The sequence below is a fragment of the Cyprinodon tularosa genome, unplaced genomic scaffold (genome assembly GCF_016077235.1).
Source record: "Cyprinodon tularosa strain WSP-4 unplaced genomic scaffold, ASM1607723v1 ctg183, whole genome shotgun sequence".
NCBI lineage: Eukaryota > Metazoa > Chordata > Actinopteri > Cyprinodontiformes > Cyprinodontidae > Cyprinodon > Cyprinodon tularosa.
In genome coordinates, this window is record NW_024038631.1 from 524363 (window position 1) to 542989 (window position 18627).

The 18627-nt window shown below is 37.0% G+C and overlaps 1 protein-coding gene across 6 annotated transcripts in view; it reads left to right on the top strand.

Moving 5' to 3' along the window:
• Nucleotides 1-18627, top strand: part of sema6e (sema domain, transmembrane domain (TM), and cytoplasmic domain, (semaphorin) 6E) — a 200590-nt gene that overhangs the window by 47433 nt on the left and 134530 nt on the right. For 3 of the 6 annotated variants that reach the window (XM_038282460.1, XM_038282466.1, XM_038282467.1), the window contains exon 3: nucleotides 9442-9561. The exons of 1 other annotated variant lie outside the window; for it this stretch is intronic. The gene's annotated coding sequence lies outside the window, so the exon portion shown is untranslated. Of the gene's footprint in view, nucleotides 1-2016; nucleotides 2142-9441; nucleotides 9569-18627 lie in introns of all 6 variants that reach the window. 2 more of the 6 variants (XM_038282462.1, XM_038282461.1) reach the window with 2 other exon arrangements.

The following is an 18627-nucleotide window of genomic DNA, read 5'->3' on the forward strand; positions in this document are numbered from 1 at the left end:
CAGCGCTCTGTTGCTGCATTTGCAAACTACTATAACGAGTGCCAATTAAACAAGAAACCTAAAATATTTTACCCAGCTCATGTAGTTTTTAATTACAGTTTTAAAATGTTTTGAATTCAAATGGATTTGAAATAAGTTCTTTATTTTTGACATTTAGCAAATAGACATAATTTTGATAATTCTAACTGACCTTAAGCAGGCAAAGTTTTGCTCAGTATTTAAATTGCACCATAATTGCATATATTGCCTTTAAGTATTTGGTATCAGCTGTGTGTTTGTGTAACTTTCTGCTTGTATTAACTGTTTCTCAGCTTCGGGAAAAGCCTTCCCCACATCCATCTTAGGCAGGTTCTCCTGAATATCCGCTTCTAAGGCCTTTAATCTGTTGAAGACAAAATTTTTAAAAATTGCACTCTCTATCTCTTAAGGTTATGTGAGATTTTGAATATGAATATTGGGTTTTGGTATCTGATGATTATGGCGAAATGGTTAGTAAAAGTACCATCTGCCCTTTCATAAGCTTAAATATGTTACCTTTAATAAAGGAAACATGCAGCAAAGATTTTAACCCCAACATGTGGGTGGAGCTTGTCAGTGGAAGGGCTTCCTTGTTCTTTTCTGTATTACTGTATTTGTAGACCTATATGCAGCAGTAACAGTTTTAAACTGTGCTCATTTCGTCCATAACTGCCCCGAGTTTATCTTGACAAAATTCGAAACTCTTCATCTTCTATCTGGAAATCAAACTAAACTAACTGAGCATGAGAGCAAAGGCTAATGGAGAAAACAAGCAGGAATATAAGACCATCTGGTCTTCGCTGTTTCAGTGACCCTGATGGGTATGCTTTCCATTTTTTCCCTAAAAATAACCTGTTTTCTTTGTCAGAGTCATTATCAGAGCCTGAAAGAGAAACTCTATAAATACTTAATTCTTTGCTTGATTAAAGGCAGACGTTGATGCTGGGGTGATTATTCATACGAATGTACTTGTCTTGATTTTAATTATATAGTTCAAGAGGGAACTAGAATGGTTTTGGTAGTTGAGTTGATGACTGTAAAGTTTTCTAAGTGTAAGTCTTATATGAAATAGCAAAAAGAAAAGCAAATAGAAAAAAAAAAAAAGAGTACCAGCGGAAATCTTCTCATCAGAGGTCTAAACCAGGTTGACACCTTCTTAAAGTAATCCCCTCTTCATTACATCTTCATTACATTACATTCATGAGGCAGCTTGGGTTAAATTTAATATCGATTTGCATGGATCCAAAGGTTTGTTTAGAGTGTGAGGGAATGACAGCACCATGTTCAGCTTCTACCTCGCCTCATGGGGCTGGTGCAGCGTTGGGTGCTGCTCTCTATCCTGCTGCATTTCCCTGCTAAAACAGAGCTGCTCCTGCAGGCTCCAAGCAGGATATCAAAATCTTGGCAGGTGCTCCATGCATGAATAGTTTTTGCTATTTCTGTTTTGCTTTTTTCGCATTCTCTCTTCATTACTTTTGTATAAATAAGCATTGCAGGCTTATTCATCTGAAACATGGCCGGGAGGGAGACTCTAGGACTTCATAAACGAATCATTGGAATAAGAGGGTGGGTGGCTTTGTTATTTTGGGTTTTATCATAAAACATTCCCACTCGATGTTTCCGGTGGATTTGATTCTTAATTGAAAGCTGCCTTAGAGCAATGTTTATCATTTGTGAGTGGATAGGGATGAAGAAGAAATCCTGACTCTAAGCAGGCAATATTCACACATCTCCATGCTGCCCCCCTGAGAACCTCCAGAGCTCAGTTGTTTGTTTTCCAGCTGCTTCCTGTCATTTTTCCCTTACAAATCTTACTCCTGTTTCCACTGACATCACCTTGGCAAAATCCCATCGACATACTCTGAAATTTAATTGACTTTTCATTGACACAAGCTGTAATTGGCTTTTAATCACCGCTTTACATCATGTTTTGAAATTCAAATTAGCAGTGTCAGCTCAGAGATGAGGCCCTATTGAATGCTTTGCTGTCATTCACAGATGCAACAACAGGAGTTCTTCAATATTGGAGCCTTGTGTAACATCTTCTTGTCCATTCTCACTGACTGAAGCAAAACACGAACAAGCTGTTTGATGCACGTCTGCAATCTAAACACCAGCTCTTGGTAGGGAAACATTTTGGGCTGTCAACTGCTTTTTTTGTGTGACAGCCAGCACTTGTAACATGTTTGCACTTGTTTTGATTCTAAAACAAGCTCAGCTGGAGAAAGCTCACATCTTGAAATAATAAACCTTTCTTCAGAAATCATAAAGTTTAAGTTGCGTGTGGAAAACCAATAACAATTTTGTGTGAAAAACGTAAAGTTGTTAATTTATTCAAACTGCTGGTCTAGAGAAAAACACACAAGTTAACTGTTTAAAAAAAACGTAGTTGTCATGTTTGTTAAAAAAATAAAAAAGCACATGATTTATCAAATGGTCATTGGTTTAAAATGTTTAAATATTTATGTCTTAATTGATTTTTATTGATTAAACTATAAGCAACAGAAATATATCCACTCAATGTTTTATACAGCAGGCTTTATTTTAAGATGGACAGTATTTGGCTGCTGGCCACATTAGCCATGAAGATGTGCATCGCGAACAGCGGTCGATAAGTCAGGGTCAGCCTACCACCTCCGCTCAGCTCTGAGAACAGTTCCCACGCTCCCTGCTTGCTGTTGAGGGGAAGATGAGTGGAAGCATCTATTTGCAGATTAAACGGAAATATTTTTTTTTTACTTTTGCTCCTTTACTTTTTTCATCATTGCACCTAGAAATGATTCCACACAGATCTGCAGTCAGAAGAAAGGAAGATGATCAGGGTGCAGGCTGATCATTAAAAATAAGAAATTTTCACATTTTTGTGAATGTTGAAAATGATTTGACCAATCGCTATTCAAAAGAAAGTAAGACTGTCAACCGGTTGCACTGCTTAAACTTTTCAAGCTTAACCCTCCATGGCTACATTAGTCATAGCATAGGGGAGATGAGAGTCAATGAGAGCTCACACACAAACTATTTAACTTCCTGTGACCCAATTATAGCTTGAAATTCTCCAGAACCTGTTTAAATATGTCGAGGTACTCACCTGCTACTGTTAACCAATAGAAGCTGAATTCCGACTGTCCATGCTCAATTAAAAATAAGCAGAAAGCAAAGTTGTTGTTTTTTCCTTAGTGCACAATTATTATTGTATATTTTGTTAAATCCAGTTGTGAAAATCCTCAACTTTGTTTTGATTATCTTTAGACATTTTTCAATAAATATCTAAATGTCTTTAGAGCCATTTTTGGCACCAAGCTTTGCATCTAAACTCTGCAAATTCAAATCACCAAACACAAGGATCCATGTTTTGTGTTGGGTGATTTGAAGTTTTCCTCCCTTTTCACCTTCTGCTACTTTTCCTTATTCATCTAACTTTGCTTTTGTTGTTCTGATGTCTTGTTTTTCTGATTTTCCTTCCTCTGGCAGCGTAGTGATTTTTTGTGACGTTTAGCAACTCTTTTTGGGAGAGAGCCCACTCGCATTAAAGCACCTTGGTGCTCTCCAGCAGACAGTGACAGTAAGAAAATGGAAGCTGGCAGCTCACATGTAAACCATTCAGCTCCTTAGACCTTGGACAGCGCTTTTTTTTTTCTTTTCACATTCCATCAGGCTTATTATCCCTTCCTTTGTCTTTTTGCTGGTGCACAGCTTCTCTCTCTTTTTTGCTGCTGGAAGAGGAAGCAGAGAAAACCTTTGGGCTGTGTGTGATATTTTTTTTCTCCCTGTTCCTTTTTGTCATTAACATGTATTTGAGTCAGACTATGTATTGAATTCTCCACCTGTGATGGTCCTTCTTTACCCAAAAGCGGAAATCTTATTAAAAAAGTTTTAGTCTTTTCATTTTCTGGCTCTAGCAGAAGGGATTCATTTTCCAATTCACTACTCCCCCGTTTGATTAATTATTGGGGGATTTTTAAGCAATCCAAATAATATTTTGGTTATTAATATTTTTCATAGATTATCCACATGTGCATATTCACAGATAGCCCCAGGTGTTCTATAAATCATGAAAAACACCAATGGCATCAAAAATGGGGGGGGAAAATCCTACAAATTGCACTAATTAAAATGAGTGGTTAAACATGTGCTCTATGTAAAAAGGCAAGGGTGCTGTATCAAATACATAACAATTAATCTATTATAGAAGAAAAAAAAAACTAATAAAACTTCATTATGTTAATGTTAATCACTCTGAGGTCATACAACCAGGCTCACCCAAAACTATAATTTGGGGAGAACGTTTTAAATGATCTTCCAAATCAAAATTTTAGGAGCCACCACATGTAACCAAGCACACAGTGTGCACAAAAAATACGACAAGAAAGTATAGTTTCAGTTAGAGATCAATCTTGTTTCTTCACAATTGCACAGATTGCAATCTATTGTAGCTCTGAAGGGGAAAAAAAAAATCTCAAACACTCAACCTGAAATTGAGCCATTTATCACTGAGTAAACCGCATAACTGAAACCTGCTCCAGGGAGCAGCAGAAAATATAAAGAAATAGCTTGGGGTAAGGAAGAGAGAAGATGTTGCTGCAGGAAGAACAAACAAAAGCCGACCCCTTTCTCCATTCTCCTCACGAGGATGTGACATTTCCAGTATGAAGGTAGTGTGTTGTCATCGCAGAGCTAATTGACGTTCCACGATACCCCAGCTGGAGATGGACGCCTCGGTGGCTCCCCGGTCGTATTTGTCCATCAGCTTGTTTACTTTCTGTAAAAGCATCGGTGTTCAATGATTCCAGCATCCTGGATGGGGATCTTTCTTTTGTGACAATCGCTGTGTCATCTCAAATGTTCAAGTGTGGTCTGTCTGTTTGCCACTGCCGGCGGTGTCAGGTCATGGTAACCATGGTGACTGTGTTAGACTGAATCATTGAAGGTGTCTGAGCCCTCAGGGGAGCACAGATCTAACAGGAGCGCGGCGTGCTCGATGCACTTTGTTTGCTGGGTCAGTTCCGATCCTTTGACAAATGTCAGTGGGACGTGTCAACAGTTTGCAGTCGTTTTGTAGCATGGAAGACACAATCTGTAATATAATCTCTATGATGGAATGCTAATTTTGAGCACTTTGTTTTTTCTATATTATGAAATTAGTCTTAGCATTGTATGACTAATTGATGCATTATGCATTTTTTTGCCAGTCAATCCAAGTTTTTTGAAGTTTTTAATCAGTTTTTTAGTCACATTTTTGTCACCTTTTTTTTAGGATCCAGTACAGAATTAGTTTGTAAAGCCACAGAGGAATGTATTCTTTGTATAAATTTATCATCATTTTCGGAACTGGAACTAACACAACACAAAAGTTTAAGGGTTAGATGAGGATAATGATTTTGCTAACTCTAGAAGCTCAACAACATCAGAACAGTCCAAATACTGTTCAGGTTCTATAGTTATCTCAGATGCTACGTTAATTTCCAGAAATAAACCAATCATATTTAGAGAGGGGTTCCAATGTTCTTATTTTTAATAGAATCAATCATATTTATAAAGAAACCCATAAAATCATTACTGCTAAGAGCAGGGGGTGGATGGTTTGATAGAGCTGTTACTCGGGGTGAGTTTGTATTAAAATAAATCGAGGATTATGCTTATTGGCCTCTATTAATACAGAGAAATATGCTGCTCTTGTTTTCTGAAGGGTAATTTTTACAGCAGTAGACTGTTTTTTCAGATTAAGTGGGATTCCTGTGGTTGTGTAGAGCAGAGTTTATTTATCCTGGTTCTCAGGACCCATTGTCCTACATCTATAGGTTTTGCCCTGCATGACCTGTTTAAAAAGATGATCAACAGGCATCATTTGAAGGCTGCTGCGGAGGTAATACAGTTATTTGAATCAAGTGCGCTTGAGTAAAGAGACATCTTAAACATGGACGGTAGGCCCTGAGGACCAGGATTAAGAAACCCTGAAATAAAGCACCATTTTCTCTCAAGTTTACTTGAAATATTGTTCAAAGTACACAACTCTGAATTAGACCGGGAAGCCAGCTTTCCATACATTTTTTAAAGGGGTTATCTTGTCTAAAGCAAGATGCAGAAAAGGAATCATCCCGTCAACAAAATCATCAATTTGTAAAGGGGATAACTTTAATGGCTGCCCTCTAAATTAATGTCCTGTGATGCAGATGTAATAAAAAAATAGAACATATTTAGAATAATGATTTGCTAAAGTGAAATCTTCACTTGTGGGGGGTAGAACTGTGCTAAAGTAATCTTGAAGGTTACAAAAAGGTGGTGAGATATGGCCTTGAGGAAATACAGTTTTTTCTTAACAATCAATGACATATGCCAGTAAGTTCAAACTATAAAGAGGAGAATGCATGGGACTTAAACAAAGTCAATCAAGTCTAAGATAGAATTATAGGCTGCATTTAAGCCATTACATTCAATGTCAGCATGGATGTTAAAATCCCCTACTATAATGACTTTGTCATTATTTACAGTAAAGGTATAGTGGAGGATTTTCATGAATTTTTGAAAAAGGCCATCCTCTCTACTTACAAAAAAAAAAAGTGCATCTGCATAATCTATACCCTCTCCTGAGAGGGAACGCCTATTAACCGTGTGCATGAGACCTTGCATGAGCTCATTTCTCCTCCTGTATGCTCTGTTTAAAAGTTGCTGTTTGCATCGCTAATACAAGCTTACTGTACCTTACAAAAGAAGATTTGCAATTTTTCCACTACGTCAGACTCACCCCCAGTCTGTTAAAATGGCGACGAGCACGTACGGCGGCCTTACGTAAACATATCACCAGAATGATTGACAAGTGGAGAAAGTCTTGATTTAAAAGTTGCATGGGGTAGCTGTTAAAGGCGGGTTCTGCGCCTTTAACAGCTACCCCATGATGAAATTGATCCTCAAGAATTTAGGTTTGAAACCAGCAGACATTTGATAATATAATCACTTTGCCAGAAAAAAGGAACAAGTCTTTTTTATTATTATTTAAAGTGAGAAAAAAATGAACAAAACTCTTTCAAAGAAATGTGAAGGGCATTCAGCGCTGGGGGAAAAAATGAAAGCTGGAAATTGTTGAGACATTAGAGCTTTTAGTTTCATCATATTCAACAAATTGCTCTGTATAAGTATGAGAATAATCATGGTCATTTTGAAGAACAACAGAAGCAGCCTCATTTGTCAGCCAGGTTTTGTAGTGAGAGCTTGTTTATTCATTTTTTTTCTAAAACAGATTCTGTGTAAACACCATCAGTGTAAAATGTAAAATGATGGATCAGAAGCATGAGCCAGAGAAATATGAGCAGCCTGTTGTCTGGTGTTGCTCTTTCTGAGTCTAAGCTGGATGAATCAAACTCCAAATAAATAAATATGCATATTCTATCAAATGGAAGAGAAAACAGGTTCACAACTGATGATACTAAAGTCTGAGTCATTTGAAAGAAGACAAATCTGGGTTTACTTGCATATTTCTAGTTGTGACAAAATTGCATTTCAACTGAAACAACTCTGAGAAGCAAACAAAGCAGAAACGCGTGACAACAGAGAGGTTTCTCTAACTTCATTATTTTTTCACTGAAAGTCCCGGTGGTTACTTGGTGTTTTTACAAAATGAGGAAAGTGTTCTGTCTTGAGTTATATCTGAAACATTTAAAAGCAAATATTTGCTTTTGTGAATATGTAGAAAATTCTCTTCTGTGTGCAAAAAGTTTGAACACAATATAAAACCTTACAATCCCTAAGATAGCTGGAGACTCATGAGAAACATGTGATTTTTTGTTGTTTCTTAATAGGCCTCTTGAGCATTTGCCATTTTTTGTTGGCCATCTTTGAGTGGTCTGAATGGCTGGCTGCTGGAAAACTTAGCATTATGACTCATATTGTAGATTCCTGCATTTAAAAAAAGTCTGCATTTACATTGTTCTGATACGAGTTTCTGTTTTTTAAGGAAGCTGGATGAATGATTAATGTTTTAAAAGAACGAGAAAGAAAGAAACATCTTATACCATAATTCAATTAATGACCTTTTATAAGTCACAAGTATCAAAATTACCTGAAATATGTTGTGTATAAAAAAGCAGTTTTACTTCTTGAATTGATGCTGAAGTTTCTAATCTATTGTCCTGAAAACAATAGGGTTGTATCTCTGAGCCTCAATTAATGAAGTTGAAAGTGAGTGAAAGAGCAAGATATCAACCTATACACATTTTTTAAGAATGTCTTTTTTTTTCTTTTTTTTTTTTTTTTTGCAGAGAGCAATTCTTGAATTCGCTATTTCTTCCGTAGTTTAAATGATAGAAATAAACCAATAACGGGTAATGATGTTACACAAGTCTCAATTGAATTCATATTTGAAAAAAAAAAAAACTATTTTAACACAACATTAACATTAGCAGATTGAGGGAAGGTTAATGTTTTAATGATCTCCAGGCATGAATGCTGAATTTAATAAATCAGCAAATGCCTGCTTGTATTTGCTAAGGCTGTCCAGGTACAACTTTTTCCTTTTTGATACAAAACCAATATTGCAGGTTTGGGTCAATACGATATGGACCCGATACAATATTGGCAATAAAAGCATCACGCTTTGTTTCTAGTATTATACTGTAGAATAATAGGAAAGGCTTGATAAAGTGATATTATTAAAACGGAGGACAAAAGTCAACAACAATAGGTATGAAGACAACTCACCCATGTGATAATAACCAGTGAGTTAAAAAACTCAAACAGGAACAGAGAGTTTTTATTAGTTTGCCAATTGAAGAGATTTTAGAGACAGGCAGATATAATCCAATATTATTTTTTTTAGCTAATGTTGGACCCTTTTCAGATATAATTATTGGATCAGGATATCCCTGTATAGATCTATGCTGATTCCACATCAAATGAAAAGAGATAAAAAAAACAAATAGACCCAAAATATTGGCCAGCAGATGTGACGGTGTATTTCTAGAAAAGACCTCCGCTGGTGACTGTTGCCATGCTTGGAATATCCATTGAAGTATAATGCGATCTTTCTGAATAATCTTATATTTTTAGAGTGCAGTCAGAGAAGTAATGAGCATGAATTACTTAGTTCTTATGCTTGAAGCTCCTCCTTGTTGTCGGATCGAATGAAACTCAGATTGTGAAATCCTGAGTGTTGTTCTTTCTGTAGGAGGAGTTTTCACCCACCTGTGGTAAATTCCACAGACATGTCATTCTCTTTGATATCCTTGATTGTGCACTATGCCTCAACTAAACCCAGTCGTTGAGGCTGTGCCTGTGTCTCTGTGGAGCGATTCCACTGATCAATTCTTCAGCCCATCTGTCTGGCTGGCTTATTCACAAAGCTGCATCTTAGGCAAGAAGAACCTTCGCTGCAGGAGTCTTCATTAAACCTGTCCTCCCTCTGCTCCCTCCTCCCTTTCTGCTTCTCTACAGGCCTGGGGAAAGTTAATGAGAAGATTCGATCAGCTGACACCCCCCACCTCACTCCTCCTCAACCCTTTCTTCCGACTATTATCTTCCTCCAATGTTAGCATTGACTTGTGCACTTAACTGGTGAGTGGTGAGTCACCAGTGGCTTACACTTAATAATATGCTATTGTTGAAAATCTGATCTTTTGCATGAAAAAAAAAAACTTTTTTGGGGATATTTTATTAGATTATAAAAAGTTGGTCTGTGTTTTGTGTGTTCTTTTGTTATGCGTATGGTCATGTTATACATTTTTTGTATTTCCATCTTTGCTATGTTTGTTTTATATTTTTTACTGTTATTGCAAGCTTAAGGTCTCTAAAGATTCAATGACTTAAAAGGCCATTAAATAGATTAAAACAGAATGAATTTTATTGATTTGATTGGAAAATAAACTAGTTATTCAAAAAAATCTCAGAGGGTTTCATATTCTATATCTAAAGGTCGTCCAAGTTATTTCAAACTTAAAATTAATTTATGTGGATTTTTTTTTTAGTATACTGCAAGTAGTTGATTGGAACCTTCTTTGGTAAACCTGAAGTTTGTCTTTAACTAAAATTTAATTAGTGGATCTAAGAAAATCCGATAAATGTTTACAATAATACAAAAATATGTAAAACGAATACTGATTTTAACCTGAAGTTTGTACAAGCAAACTATTTTTTATTGTTATGTAAGTTAAATGCAGGTAAATAAATTATGGGTTGGACAAGCAGCTTAAAGTGACTATGAATGAAATAGTCAATCAGTTTTAGCTGAATGTAAGAGGCTTTCTGAACACTGACAAAAAATCTACAAATTTCTTATATTTTCTAAAGTAGACGCACAGAATCCTGTTTTTTATTACAACTAAATAGCTTGTATAAACAAGCACTTTAGCTTTAAAAGCCTAATGGTAAACTTTTTTAACCTTAATCAATCTTGTTTTGGGGAGGAATGTTTGCTTTATTGCCTTCATGACCCAGTTGGGCCAAGTCATCATGTTTAAAGATTTTTATTCAGAGGAAAAAAAATGCTTCCCTCTGTTAGCCATTCCATATACAGGGTTTCCATAACTCATTAAAAATCAGTAAAAGTCATTAAATTATTATTTTTTAAATTAAGGCCTTATTTGATGTTAAAATGTATTAAACATGATTGCTGTAGCATTTAAAATATTTATAAAAAACAAATAAACGGTAATAAAAATAATTTCGTCAGATATGTTATATCGTGATATATTCGCGTGGAGCGGCTTCTGGTTGATCATACAGCCGTCGATCCTTGTTGATGGCATTAAAATCATTTCTAAGAGCAAAAAAAAAAAAAAAAAAAAAGCATTAAATTAGAGTTACTCATTCCTGTATAAACCCTGATATAGTTTATTTCTTTTTTGTATTTTTCTAATTATCTTGTCACAGACCTGTGGATAATAGGATTAAAGAGCTTGGAATATGATTATATGACATATTCAAAAGCTACCTAAAGAATCTTAGAAGAAATAAAGATTATATTAAAATATAAAACTGTCCCCTAACTTTCAGTGGTGCAGCTTGGATGTACTTGTTTTTTTGTTTTTTTCCACAAACAGCTTTTTAGTTTTTCTTTCATTTTATAAAACACACTCAAATCTGTGGTGTGCTCTTAACGTATGTCAAAATGTGACTGGGGGGGGGGGGGGGGGGGGGGGGTTTAATGTGCATGGCTGAATTCTGACTCAGACATATACATAACACTAGGCAGCACCTAAAGCCCTGTCATTTGGACCTCTCTCTACCTGCCACTGTGATGTGTAGGAGGTGCAGCGGGATGGTGTGGCTCAGTTGTTCTGCCAGTGAAAAGGATTTGCAGTTATGAATGGCACAGTAGCATTGTGCAGGTCTCAGCCTGCTGCTGAATCACTGCTTTAAACTAATTTTGTGGGTACAGAAAAGCCACCATGCTTTGTGCTCTGGTTTAGGATCTGCCTCATCCAACTGCTTAGCTCTACCTTGCATGACAATTACTGTACCCACAACCCCTCCCTTTATCATGGGCAAGCTAAGTTACTAAGTTGTTGTGGTTTACGGTGTCTTGTGAACCGTGACTGTGACTCTAGAACAGAATCATTTCATTATCTATTGCAGTAGCTTCATCTGTTCTCTTGCTGTTTGGCTATGGCACCATCCTGGAGGGCAATATCAGCTGTGCTGCTGCCATCAACATCTCAGTTTATAGATGTTTGGAGCTTGGCCGGTTTTTCAGTGTAGGCTTGTTTCTCTGACTGTGACTAAATGTGCTGTCTTTCATCCTCTGACAAGGGAGCTGGCTCAGAGCTCATCTGCCTGGCTGTGTGTTTCCTGGACGAGGCTGCCTGTGGAGCTGACAGTTACCTTTTGTATCTTTGCTTCTTTTCTATGTCTGCTTCTGTCTCCTTAAACCCCAGTCGGCCACTGAGGCTGGTTCTGCTGAAGGTTTCTTCCTGTTAGGTTTCTTTTCCTCTCCACTGTAGCCAAAAGCATGCTTGGTGGGAGGGATTGCCTTCGAGTCAATGAGTCGATGCAATCAACTAGTTTTACTTAGAAAACTTTAAATCAAATTGACTGTATCATTGGTTGAATTGTCTCTGTAAAGTGCCTTGAGATGACTTGTTTTGTGAATTGGCGCTATATAAATAAACTGAATTTAATATCAGGTGTTATAATCATACATTGATTAAGTAATCAGTCATTAAAGTAGAATGGTAGGTAGACTTTTTGACTCAGATTTCCACTTACGTTTGGGGAGATTATCACCTAGGCAAGGCTCACTGTAAGATGTCTTGGTAGACCTGTTCTGACTTTGGACCAGTGGAAACATCACACTGGAACTGAAACTAGTTTGTAAGGCTGTCCTGCTTCTTTTCATTGTCTTCTTGCTGCCTCATAGCTGACATGTCAATCAGTGATAAATGACCTTCTGCAAAACTTGATGGCAAATGAGGAGGTGGTGTAATCATTTGAATCTGGTGAGACGAAATAAGGACACAAGTAGCACATGAAAGACACAGGTTCTAAGCATCAGGGTAAGGAGCCCTTGCTTCAGTAAAGGTGTCAAACTGGGTTTATTTCTATTTAGCCCATTAGATGTTTAAATATATCTGCTGGAACTGGCCAGCTGTGAGACAGTGGATGCACCACTTATACTACCATCCCTGAGTGCTTATTTTCTGTAATATTCAAATGTAATAAAACGAATCAAGAATTCAGCCTTAAAGGTGCGTTACACTAGTTTATATGTTTCGTTGTTTTGTTTTTCTCCCATAAATGCCCTACATGTAAAATGAGCTTTCCTCTTTTTACCACAGTTGCCTCTTCAGGCTCCATTAGTCGCTTTATGAGGCAGTGATTTGGGCTGAATTCCCTGGTCGTGTGTGTAGGTGTGACGGCTGCACACTCGTATATCGCAGTGAGAGAGCAGGGGCAACGGTTTGTTGAGACGGTTCACAAAATAACAGCAACAAGTGCGCCTCAAACCCCATCAGATGCCGGACAAGAACAAGAAATTAAAACCATTGTTATTTGTAAGAAGGGCAAAACCGAAGTCTGATTGGGGAAGAAACAAGTTTACTTTTTTGAATTGAATTAATAGAAAAAAATATATATTTTTAAATGATGTTGTTCAAAAATATCACCCTGTGTTTGTTAATCGGTTGGTATTCTTTTCTAGTTTCGTTATTTAAAGAATTTGGTCTGAAACTCTGTATTCAGAGTATGTTCCACCAAAGCAGAAATACTTGGCATTAGGAGGTATTCTAATACCTCTACTTTTCACACACTTAAGCTCTATTCTCTGAGGATTTCAGCTTGCACTTTCCCCCTGCATTGCAGCTCTCACAGAGCACTTGCAACCAGGATGGATTTAAGGTGTTACACCTTATATCCATTTCAGCAGATGTAAATAACAGAAAACAGCTTGGATCTAATCCCACTGCATGTTCTAATTTTGTGAATTTGATGCTTTTGTTCTCTGCTGGAATGAATCCTCTTTGTACTGTGACAGAAACCTCCCCTTAAAACGAATTGATTTCATGTGGAATAGTGGCTTTGTGGTGATAACAGGGTGTTGGGTTCTGGAAAGACTGAAAGTTCCCGGTTTGAATCCCACAGACTGTTTCTATGAGCAGGACCCTTACCAAAGATTGCTGCACAGCATAAACCCAGCGCTCTCTAAGGGATTGGCTGAAAACGGAGGTCGGATTCCAAAAATAGAAATGACAAATAAAAATGACAATTAAAATAAGTGGTCCTCTTAATTGTCAATCATGCTGGTGCTGTATTTACATAAGTCCGTCCTACGTACTCCTTTCCATTTTTACTTACTGGTAGTAAGTTTGACATAGTGGAAAATTGCAAATCATCTTTTGGAAAGTAAGCTTGTATGAGCGATGGAAACAGCAACTTTTAAACAGTGTGTGCACAAGGAGAAATGGACTCATGCATGGTCTCATACGCGTTTAATAGTTGCTCCCTCTCGGCAGCAGGTACAGGGTTGTGCATGTGGAGAGGTCGGGTCTTTTTCAAACATTTCCGAAAATTCTCCACTATACCTTTAAGTTAAAAAAAACTGTTGGGATCCTTTTAGTTGTGGTTAGAAAGAATAAACAACATTTTTGAGTTTTTACAGTCATGACTGCTTCATGTGACTACATTGGATAAAGGTGAGTTTAAATGTCATCTGAAATTCTGACCTGAGGCCTGTTCAGACTGCAGTCGAAAAACAACTGCTGCTTCTTATTCCTAAAGGTAATTGCTCTGCTTTGCATCCAGCAATGAAACTCACATGATGCGATTTCTGCAGCAGTGACACCAAAGTTCAGGTTCCACTCAAGCTCATTGGCTGCCTAGTTTGTCAGGTCATGCTATAAAAAAAGACAGCAAAAAAAGAAGACACGAAAGCTTCAATTATCTTTCACAGTTTATCTATTTTTAGTTAAAACATTTGAATTGTTAGCGTAAAAAATATTTTGCACTGTCATGGCCATCGAGACTATCTTAGAGATTAAATTCTAAACCTCAGCAGCTCAGATGACATCCCCAGACTGGAGCAAACACCACAAGTTTTAATGCTTAATTTCCCATTTTAATGAGTAAAGCTGATGGAGATCCCCTTTACAACAAAGCCGCCTCAGAGATGCAGAGAACACTGCCGGGAGCCGTATTTTATGGAGGCTTCCTCTGATGTCGGGACTTTTCCCATAAAACTGGTAAAATGGTGCTGCTTTTTAAAACGTTACCCTAATGACCGGTCTCTGTGTGCAGAGTTGCTGTGCTGATGAAAACTTCATAAGTATTCTCATCCTTATGTCTGCCTGTGGTACTCGGCCTGGACTATCCTGAAGGAATTCATTGGTGCGGTTTGTGACCTGCAACTTGTTTATCTGTATAATGCATGGAGATGGATGCAGCCATGTCATTGGCTGATGATGAATTGTAGACTGTAGAGGAGACTTTCTATTTAAAAATGGCACTTGCAGACCTGGCACTTTCACCAGTCAGATGGGGGACCTCTGTAATGTTGTTACAGTGGAAATCAAAAAAGAGAAGGCTCTGTTTATATGCAGCAGACGGCCGTGGACAGAGAGCCTTTTTATTCTGTTCAGCTAATGTTTTTCCCCTCAGTGTAACAGGAAGCGTGACTTGAGTGCATTAAGGAAACATTTACGAACTTCATATCCTTGTTTTAAGGTTTCAATCAAATTGATCCCACTCTGTAATCTTTGTTCTTACAAGTGTAGCGTTGTCTTCCCTGCTATTTTGCTCAGACGGCAGAATTCAAGGTCTCAATTAAAGTGACACCTGGAATCACACATTTACACATCCTGATGAAAGCACAACTGAGCTCCCAGTTGGAGAGCCTGGAGCTGCTTAGGCAACACATTAGGAGCCCAGGTGATAATTTAGGCAAGGTGAGATGCTGCAGCTAAAGTGACTGTAAATTATGGTTCCAGTGGGATTAGAGTGAGGGTACTTATGGGGCAAATAAAGGTGAAAAAAGATTAATGCCAATTCACAAAAGCAAAACACAAAAGATAATTATTTGTTTTATTTTTAATGTGTTAAGTCTTTTACAATAAATTCTAAATATTTGTAATTATTATAATTAAGGTCAAGCTTTCTTAACAAATGTTATATAGATCTTTTAGCCGAAAATGCAAAATCTTAACCATCTGAAAATATTGAGTTTAATCCTATTCTAATTAATGCCTTTTTTATCTGATTTCATTGAATTTATATCACAATACAGCAATGTGGTTATTTCATCCCTGCAATGCCCTTTATAATTAGTAATACTGTTTTAAAATATGTAAGTAGAACATAAATTTACCTCTGTTAGCTGAGCAAAAGTCTTAGTTTTTTATGGTGATGTTACATTAACCTTCCACTGCAGTGAAATATTTGTACTACCGGTAATAACATTTTTGAAAAATCAAAATTTGTTTTGGGATAATTTGTGTTGTAAAATTAACTCCACACCGTTTATTTTTTTTATTTATTTATTTTTACAAAACTACATGTGTCATATCCTGCCTTCGAACAAATCATATTTAAGAATATATAGAAGAAGAACTTTAGGTCTACAATCCCGTTATCCTTAAAAATTGGAATGCCTAGATAAAATTTCCATGTAAATAAAATGGATACATTTTCATCTGTGGTTCATAACAATTAAATGAGGATAGAACTTGCATGTAGGTGAAGTTTTAAAGTGTAAAAGAAATCGCTGAGACCATAAAGATCTCACCACTTTGGTCAGACTGTAGGATGGTAAGTTTATTCTTTGCAAGATCTTTGGGTAACCAGAGCTCAATAATTTATTATAACGCTTTTGAGCAATTCTGAGACATTTTACATCCATACCCTTTTTCTTATTCTGTATTGTCGTAATTTCAACACTTTGCAAACAAACCATTTAATGGCTTTGTACTTAAACAGTCACCCATTATTTTCTTGTCCTAATCAAATATTTTCATGATTTATGGAGATCATCAATAAAAGAATAAATATAAAAAATTAATTAATAAAATAAAAATAAATTAATAAAATAATATATTTATTTGTATGTTCTGCTTCATTAAATTTTGCTTGTTGATTTTTGCCAAATAAAACAAATTTGATCCCTCATTAAACTATTATTACTTTAAGTAATGTCCTATTAATGTATTATTTCTGGGCATCATATTTTCACAAATCTGTACATCTGAGCAATAACTTTAAGTTGTGGGTTGTTAGGACAATTATACATATATTAGTTCACTGGTAGAACCGAAGGATCCAAGATGCAACGGTACCAAAGATTGAATGGGTCGGGTGACAAGAAACCTTTTTGTCCAAATAAGAGGAAGTTGTTAGTTAATCTCATTTGTTTCTTTCTTAATTAACTTGAATTTTAAGATTTCAGGTTATCTTGTTAATGTAGAATTACTTAAAAAGGGTTGCTCAAGTCTAGTCCTCAAGAGCTACCATCCTGTAACTTTAAGATTGCTTTCTTCTCCAACACACCTTAATGTAAAAGGCTCATTCCCCTCATTTAGCTTAATAGAGACATGGGGGAAAAAAAGTCACTCATTTGGTTCAGGTGTGCTAAAATGGGCTGCATCAAGAACTTGCCAGATAGTAGGAAGTAGGATGTAACTCGAGCACCCGTGGTCTTAAAGAATACCCCATCCCCCCATCTTTACATAGACTCTACACTTGTTTTCATTTTTAATAAATTTTTTAGGCTTAACCTTTAAAGTACATAGTAGAGGACTTTTGTGAATTTTTGAAAAGACCCTCTCCACTTACAAACAAAAAAATGCACATGCACAAATCTGTACCTGCTCTCCAGAGGGAACACATATTAAGCATGTACGAGACCATGCACAAGCCCACATTCTTCTTCTGCACCCTCTTTTTAAAAGTTGCTATTTGCATCGCTTATACAAGCTTACTTTCCAAAAGATCCAAAAAGATTTGCAATTTTTCCACTATGTCAGACTCGGATAGCTACCTGGGGACAAACACGTATGACGGATTTACGTAAACATGTCACCAGAATTGTTGACAATTAGGAGGGCCGCTTATTTAAATGATCCACCCGGAAAAAGCACACACTCTACTATACCTTTAAGCCTAACCTTTCCATTCAAACCATAGTCCTACACCTAACCTCTAAGAATCTAACATCAAGGACAGCATGCAAATGTGATGGGATGCGGGATGAGAAAAAAACTGTTTCTTCTGACAGGTTTAATGAAGCATCTGATGGTCTTTTCTCTGCAGCTTAAATGAGAACTGCCCAAGACACACACACATACACTCACTTTATGTTAAAATCTAAATAAAAACTATGCCATTGGGATCAAACTTCATAGCAAAATTATTACTGTAGCACAAACCCACTCTTTCATGGCTCCCTGGATCTGCAGCATTATTCTGTTTCTCTGATCTCTTTGGAGCACCTGCTGTAGCTCTACCTCTCTGTTCTCTTGTTTCTCCCTTCATGTTGCCACCCTCTCATTCTCTCTGCATGTGGTCGTTGAGTCGTAGCCGCTCTTAAGGAAGGAGGTGTGGTGTACCTCTGGCTGCTTCGACAGATAAGCCCAAACCTGCCCACCTGCATGCCTGCTGCTCGTCAGCTGAACAGCCTCGCTGTCAGCAGCATTCATTCTGCATCAGGAGGTTGCCACTTCGATGGATGCAAAGCAAACGCCTCTCCATCTTAATTTTCATGCATGATTGGGGAAAAGAACATTATTGAAACAAATTGTAAAAGTCTCACAGGATTTAAACCAGTGAGTAGTTAGAAATATTTCTGGTGCCAAAAAGAGATTTAATTTTGTTCATTTTCACTTGACCTTTTTTACCCCTTCAGATAAGAGTATGGCTTTTCCAAGAACCCAGCGGAAGTAGAAAAGGTTGCAAAATACAAGTGTTCTCATCAATGTTGCCAACTTCTCAGCAAGGAAAGGCACCATTGGCTTTCTTAGAATTTGCTCCATCACATCAATACCTAATTAGCACATATGGTAATGCTTTGATCCAAGAAAGAAGAGAGTGGAGCATCGGATTGGTGATACAGAAAGTGATTCAAACATGTTTTAAGTGTACAATTGAATGCTATGAAATAATTTCCAAATTTAAGATAATTAAAGGTATTTCCCCTCAACCCAA